Source organism: Pongo pygmaeus, chromosome X (genome assembly GCF_028885625.2).
Source record: "Pongo pygmaeus isolate AG05252 chromosome X, NHGRI_mPonPyg2-v2.0_pri, whole genome shotgun sequence".
NCBI lineage: Eukaryota > Metazoa > Chordata > Mammalia > Primates > Hominidae > Pongo > Pongo pygmaeus.
This window is the reverse complement of record NC_072396.2, coordinates 17,360,067-17,367,943: the sequence shown is the minus strand read 5'-3', so window position 1 is coordinate 17,367,943 and position 7,877 is coordinate 17,360,067. Positions and strand designations below refer to the sequence as shown.

Genomic DNA, 7,877 nt, shown 5'->3' with positions numbered 1-7,877 from the left:
AGGTAAAATATCTCGCATACAGTATGCCCCCAAAAAGTGTTGAGTAAGGGCTGCTACTATTGGAGTATTCCAAATTTAACTTGCTTTCTGCCTTGGGGCTCACTATTGAAATATACCAGACAAAAATACATACACATCTTTCTTCATTCTCTAAACATCCTTCTAATTTTTATAAAATTATGTACCATTTAAGTAGGTTTTTTTCCAAAATCACTTTCTCTGCAAACTCATCTGTGGTGGCAGCAGCCAGATCCGTAGTTGCTCAGTGGTCATTGATGGAGGAAGGGGCACAAGGAAACTTCTGGGTGTGATTGAAATGTTCTGTTTTTTTGTTTGTTTGTTTTTAATTGTAGTTGTGGTTTCATGGGTGTTTACATCTGTCAAAACCCGTTGAATTGTATACTTTATATGGGTGCAGTGTATTGTACATACATTATACCTCCATATAGCTAAGACACACACAAGCAGGAAATGTAAATACTATCTGAATATTGACATCAAGGAATTATTGTTAGTTTTTTACATATGAGTGGGTATTGTAGTTATTTTGAATTTTTTGAAAAGTCTTTATCTTTTAGAGATGCATAGAGAAATACTTGCATATGAAATAGTGTGATATGTAATATTTGCATCAAAATAATAAGAGATGGGAAGGGTGATTGGGGAGAGAGATGAAACACATTCGACTATGAGCTGATAACTATTGCAGCTGGATGGTATGTACATAGATAGTTCATTCCACTATTCTGTTTTCTTTTGTGTGTTTAAAATTGTCTATAATTTTAAAGCTTTTTAAAGAACCACTCCACACATACAGGAACTGTTGCCTTTCTTTCAGTTGATAAATGGAACAGTACTGAAAGCATCATTAAGGTTTTTTTATTTTTTTCTACACACCATTTATTTTTTATTTATTTCATTTTTTTATTATACTTTAAGTTCTAGGGTACATGTGCACAACATGCAGGTTTGTTACATATGTATACATGTGTCATGTTGGTTTGCTGCACCCATCAACTCGTCATTTACATTAGGTATTTCTCATAACACTATCCCTCCCCCAGCCCACCACCCCCCAACAGGCCCTGGTGTATGATGTTCCCCTCCCTGTGTCCATGTGTTCTCATTGTTCAATTCCCACCTATGAGTGAGAACATGCGGTCTGCACACCATTTATACTTTTTAATTACAATTTTTGAGATAATTGTAGATTCACATACAGTTGTAAGAAATAATATAGAGAGATCCCCTGTACACTTTGCCCAGTTTCCCACAAAGGTAACATCTTGCAAAAGAATAGTATAAGATCTCAACCAGGATAGCCAACCCCTCATCTGATTTAGATTCTCCCAGTTTTACTTGTCCGTGTGTGTGTGTGTGTGTGTGTGTGTGTGTGTGTAAAGTACTATATAATTTTATCACCCAAAATTGTAGGTTCGTGTATCTACCACCAAAGTCAAGATACTGAACAGTTCCAATACTACACAAGCACAAGGATTCTTCATTTTGCCCTTTTATAACCATACTTACCTTCCTATACACCACCCCCCATCCCTATCCCCTGGCACAACTAATCTGTCCTGATTTTTATTTCAAAAATGTAATATGAGTGGAATTATATAGTATGTAACCTTTTGATATTGGCTTTTTTCACTCAGCCTAATTCCCTGGAGCTTCATCCAAGTGATTGTTTGTATCAATAGTTTCTTCCTTTTTATTGGTACATTGATGATATGTATGTACCACGGTTTGTTTAACCATTCACTAGTTGAAGGACATCTGGGCTGATTTCAGTTTTTAGCTATTACAAATAAAGCTGCTGTGAACATTCACAGATGCATTTTCACCTAACATTTTGTTTTCTACTAGTATAATAATTTTCCCCTCTATCGATTAATTTCAGATGAGTAGTAAGTTTGCAAACTTTCTGAATAAAATCTGTTGGCTTAATAGATCTGTACATTTGAAGCATGTATAATTTCCCTTTAGAGATTGTAAAGTATTTTTTCAACAATATAATTAATGTCTCTGATTTTTCTTCTAACCTATTTTGAAAAGCAATTCTCAATAGGCATTTGTAAGTGACCTTACAATTATAGACCTTTTGATGGCTATAATAGCTTTACATCAGTGCCAGTTTTCTCTTTGTAATAATCAAACTAAACAATCTTGCCGTACCTGCTGTACCTCATAAATATGTATCAGAAGGCAAATTTTCCGACTGATATATCCATATGCCGTCACTGAGGGCCAGAGAACATGTTACAGATTTGAAATTTGTGCCCTTAGGTCTTTCAGTATAGTACAATAATGAAGTAATTTACATTCAGCCACAGTTATATTGCAAATTTCCAATTTACTAGGGAATTCTATTTTCAAAAACCATTACTGATCCTCTTAAAAGTGAAGCACGGTTTTGTTGTGGTTATTTGCCTGCCTTCTCTTAGTCCTAAGCTAACCCCCTTTCACTTTGTTTGTGATGCTAGGGCTGGCACTGCAATCTGCTTTTCCCAAACTCCCTTGCTGGTTGCCTTCCTGTTAGGTTCTGTCAATGGAAGGTTCTGATGGGAGATTGGAAGGGGTGAGAAGGGTCTTCTTGCTGCCAACTCCTATCAACAGCCTCCCAACACACATGGCTCTGGCCTCCACTTTCTTTCAGCCTTCCCAGCACCACCATACCACACAGCTGCCAGCACCAACCAGCCACACCTTCGTTGGTGATCTGAGTCTCAGCCGAGTACTACTCTTCTCAGTTGTCGGAGTAATGACTGTGGGGAGTGCCAGCCAGCAGGTGAGGTAGCTGGTATGTACCCAATTATCTGTATTGAATCAGCTCTATGTGAAATACTTAGCATAGCTTTTGCTTTCCAGAGTGTTGTATCTTTCTTATACAATTGCAAGCACAATTTTTTAGTATTGTGTCTGTGTCCTCTCCAGCTACAAATGTCACGTTCCTTATTCAGGATAATCTGTGGTTAAATTCAGGACTTGGAGAGAGAAGGAGGTAGGTTTACGCAAATATCAGATTTCTTTGATGGTAGGCAACAAATGGACACAGGCTAACTTAAGGAAAAAGGAAATCTATAAAAGCTACGTAGGAGCTTTGCACAGTGGCAGTATCGTAGCCAATGAGGTTTATCTGAGGCGCGATTATTGCTCATTGAAAAACTACGTAAGAGCTCACAGAATCAAAGGAGCCAACTTGGAAAGGGGAGGAACCAGAGCCATTCCAGAGATCCAGGAAGCAGGAATCAATGCACTTGCACCTCCAGGTGTTTCACCAGCATGAATCTATAGAACTCACATTCCAAGAAGGGTGTTGCCCACTGGGGTCGGGTGCCCTACCTTTTAGCTGGTAGAGAGTGGGACATCCTGATGGACAGTCCTCCCAAACTGTAACTGATTAGGGAAGAGTAGTTCACTCAAAAGGAATCAAGCATGCTGTTTCCTGGAAAAGGAAAAATGGATGGTGGCCAGAAATTACAACAAACGTACACTATAATGAATTTCAGAAGAGGTCTTCAGTGGTAAATAAGAATGCATTGTATATGAAAACTTTGAATAAAAGAACATTGTGCTTGGAGTGAAACACTCAGGGCTATGTGTCTACAAGAAGATTCTACAGTTAGGAGAACTAAGCTTTAGTGATCTATTCTACAGAATGGTGACTATAATAAATATTAATGTGTTATATATTTCAAAATTGCTGAGCGTATATTTTAAGAGTTTTCACCACAAAAAATGTTAACTATGAGAGGTGATGAATTTGTTAATTAGCTTGATTTAATCATCTCACAATGTAAACATATATCAAAACATCACATTGTACCCCATAAATTTATACTACTGTGATGTCCATTAAAAATAAAATTAAAAAAAGAAGGTTTACATGCGAAGCTTTCTCATTGCTGCTTATGGATTGGGACAAGCCTAAGAGGAGTTTCTTGTTCATTATTTTTCGTTTGACAAATATTTATTTACCACGCCCCAGTGATTCTAAGTCTAAGCCTCAGTAATTCTGGTCTAGGTCATTTCCTTTATTCACTGTCCCCAGTGCAGAGCTCAAGTGGCTTAGCCTCAACAGCTAGCAACAGGGTATGCTGGTCTTTTAGAAATCTAGAGGGACACCCCACAAAGGTTACATATTAACACATTTGTAAGTATAAAACAGTTACTTCACTTTTCCTAATAAAATATCACAATAGTCAATGCAAACAAAGTACGAGTTCAAAGAACAGTGTATTTTCTATTAAAATAATTTTCCTTCAACTCCCTCTCACACAATTGCATTAAACAATATTTTAAAAGACATTTCTTAGAATTTTATCACATTAAGACAACTCTTCATTTGTATTACTCCTCTGACATTTTTTTTCTAAAATGCATGCGTTTTTTCTATTTATATGAGCAGTATGCATCCAGTGGAAAAAATTTTAAAATAGGGCAATATATGAAGAATAAAATAACAATATACTAGTATCAAGAGACAACGGCTATTAATATTTTAGAGTATTTTCTTCTGCTCCTAATGATGACTGGATGAATTTGGCCAGAAACAAAATTGGTATTCCTTATGCTCCTCTTTTGCTTGTATAATTTTCAGATCTTTCTGTAACAAGCTTTGTTTTTGTAATAAGAAAAACAAACAATAAAGGAGAGTATAAAAGAGCAGGGTCTCTGTATGTCTTGTTCATCCAGCTAGCTGCAGTTTCCAGAACACTGCTTGGCTCACAGTAGGTACTTCAAAAATTTTTTTGAATGGCTAAAACTTTTTTGCCCCCAACCTAGTGAACCATAGCTGCTAATGAACATGGAATCACTCTGCAGGTATGTCTGGGTATTATGTCTCTGATTCCTTTTAGTAAATAGTTTATTCTATCCATAGGATCACTTTCACTGTCTTAATATAAGACTGATTAAATTCAAATTCCAACTCCAACACTCACTAGCTATGTCACCTTGGCAAGAAACGTCACCACTCTGGCTCAGCTTCCTCATCTGGTAAGCACCGGTCCAGGTGCTGAGGGCACAACAAAACAAGAATCCTACCCTCTAATCTACATTCTAGTGTGCAAGAAAAAGCCTGTGGACAAACATCTGTCAGATGGCGATAAGCGATAAGCGCTGTGAAAAAACAGAAAATAGAGTAAAGGGGATAGGAGGTGATTACCTGTGGGGGTGGATGAGGGCGTGTTGCTATTTTATAAAGGGTAGTCAGGAACAGCTAAAGGTTTAAAAACTAGGCCCAGCACGGTGGCTCATGCCTGCAATCTCAGCACTTTGAGAGGCCAAGGTGGGCAGATCCTTGAGCTCAGGAGTTCGAGACCAGCCTGGGCAACACGGTGAAACCCTGTCTCTACTAAAAACAAAACAAAACAAAATCTGGGAATGGTGGCCTGTGTCTGTGGTCCCAGCTACTTGGGAGGCTGAGATGTGAGGTTTGCCTGAGCCCAGGAGGTTGAGGCTGCAGTGAGCTGTGATCGTGCCACTGCACTCCAGCCTGGGTGACAGAATGAGAGCCTCTCTCAAAAAAAAAAAAAAAAAAAAAGAAATAGAAATTTAAAAATCATAGTGTAGTGTTTTTCAAACTTCAAGTTGTGACTAAGCGCAATCATGAAGTCCATTTAGAATTTGCATTTTCGAAAAAATGAAATAAAATTCATCCCTTCCTTGTGTGGGTGCACCTGTTTGTGCCTTACTCTATTAGCTGAGCACGGGAGAGACAAAAAGAACCCCAGAAAAGTGCCAGAAAAGATTAGGACCAGAGCTAAGAGGTTGGGGAGAAAGGCAAAACAAACCCAACAGTTAAGCAATCCAAGAGAGAAAACACATCACTTTTTTTAACGCAAAAAAAGTAGTACGGAAAAAAGGCCAAAAAATTAAATAGAATTGACAGATTCAATCTAACAACAACAGAAATGCAAAACTAATGAAATATGCTGTACATGATACTTTCCGATTAAATGCATGATAGTGTGTGAATATTCTCAGAAATTCCCAAAATATTTGTTCCATATTTCCTTCTCTGACCCTCACTGAGGTAAACAGTATCAAGATTTTAAAGCCAAGTCGTCTGGGAAGATTTCTTTTCTTTCAGTCCTTTAAACATTTCTTTTAATAGGTTTTGGAAATCATGTCTACTTGTCAGAAATGAGTACACTGTATTAAAGGGATACAAATCATCTCCCAAGCCGCCTCTTGCTTTGCACACGAGGTTCTCTTTGAAGCAGAGCCATAAGGTACAATTATTCTAGAACAAGGTGGGCAAACTACAGTCCTCCGACTAAATCTAACCTACCACGTTTTTGTATGACCCGCGAGCTGAGAATGGTTTTTCCGTTTTCAAGTGGTAGAAAAAAAAAATCAAAAGATTTTGTGACCCGTGAAAACGATTTTAGTGTCTGTAGTTTTATTGGAACACAGCCAAATGCATCCATATTTTCCATGGCTGCTTTGCGCTGCAACGCGACAGAGTCGAGCAGTTGCCCCCAAAGCCTAAAATATTTACTATCTCGGTCCTTGTAGAAAAAGTCTTGCCAACTAATGTCCTAGAATATGAGGGCTGTATTGCTTAAACACCCTTCCAACTCTCTTCCCTCTCTAGCCACCCCCTCAGCCTTAGGCACTAACAAGATTCCTTGACCCAGAATGGGGGGAGGGCGCTATAATAATGAACTGTATTGTATCGGAAACAAGACAGTAAATATCTACAGAAGGGAATGTGACTGGTTCTGCCACTGACTAACGTCTGGGTTTGCGTCCCAGTCAGAAAAGTGGGCATGACAGCGGCATCTGCAAGATAGCATCTGAGCATGAAGGCACTTGGAAAGGTATCAAGGCAGCAAATGTTCCGGGGGTGCTTTTGCAAGAGGAGCCTCTCTCGGAGCTGGACGTACACTTCGGTTCCCTTTGCACGCAGGCACCTTGGTTGCCTCCCCCAACTCCGTCCCCTCTGCTCCTGGCCCTCATTTTCTTCTCTCTATTCCCCTTTTGGCCTTGCAGCCAGCTTTCTCCTCCCCCGACACACTCCTCAGGGGCTACGAAGTTCCCGAGCAGAGCAGGGCTCAGGTAAGCAGGCCCAGGGTAGTTCAGCCCTGCTCTCTCCAGCTCCGCCAGCTTGGGGTGGGGTCGCGCTGGGACCCCTGCAGGTGACAAAAATGACTCAGCAGGGGCCGAGGCTGGGATGAGAAAGGAACACCAGTGCAGGAACAAAATCCCCTGAAGCACGAAGAGGCCGCAAACCATCGTCGTAAGGACCCAAACATCTAACAAATTAAAATGTAACAGTGTAAATCGGCTTCGGCCCGCCGGCGGCCTGTGCCGCCACAGGCTGCACATATAGCCTAACAGGGCGGCCCGGCGGCTTTTGCAGGCAGAAAACGCCCGCGGCCTCTCCAAAAGATCTCCTCCGTCTGAGACCAGCCCCACCTCGGCCCGACCGGGCCCCAGGAAAAGCCAGTCGGCTGGAGGAGAACATTTCAGGGGTGCAGAGAATTGCATGTCCGTGATTATCAGGGAGACTTTGAAGGCACAGTAATCTCTCGAGAACAGGAACCATTTTCCCCTCTTGCTCTGAGATTTTGCTTGGCTAAGCGGCGGCAGCCTCCCTGCCCCCCTCTCACCCCCACCACCGCTGCCGCTACAAGCAACCACGCCCCGCGGGCCCCAAGGCTCGTCGCCCCGGGGCTCGCGGCCCCCGCTCAGCAGCCAGCCGCGCCTCCATCCGCCCCGCCCTCGCGCGCCCCCATCCGCCCCGCCCCCTCGGGCCCTCATCCGCCCCGCCCCCGCGCGCCCCATCCGCCCCCGCGGCCGGCCCTGGGAGCGCCGGGCGAGCCCTCGCGCCTGCGCATCGCCAACTTCCTGCCGCGGCACGCTCC

At 41.7% G+C, this 7,877-nt stretch overlaps 1 pseudogene; it reads left to right on the top strand.

Annotated features, from left to right (window-relative positions):
* The first annotated feature begins 3,099 nt into the window (after positions 1–3,099).
* Positions 3,100–3,172, top strand: LOC129025465 (U4 spliceosomal RNA; annotated as a pseudogene).
* The last annotated feature ends 4,705 nt before the right edge of the window (positions 3,173–7,877 follow it).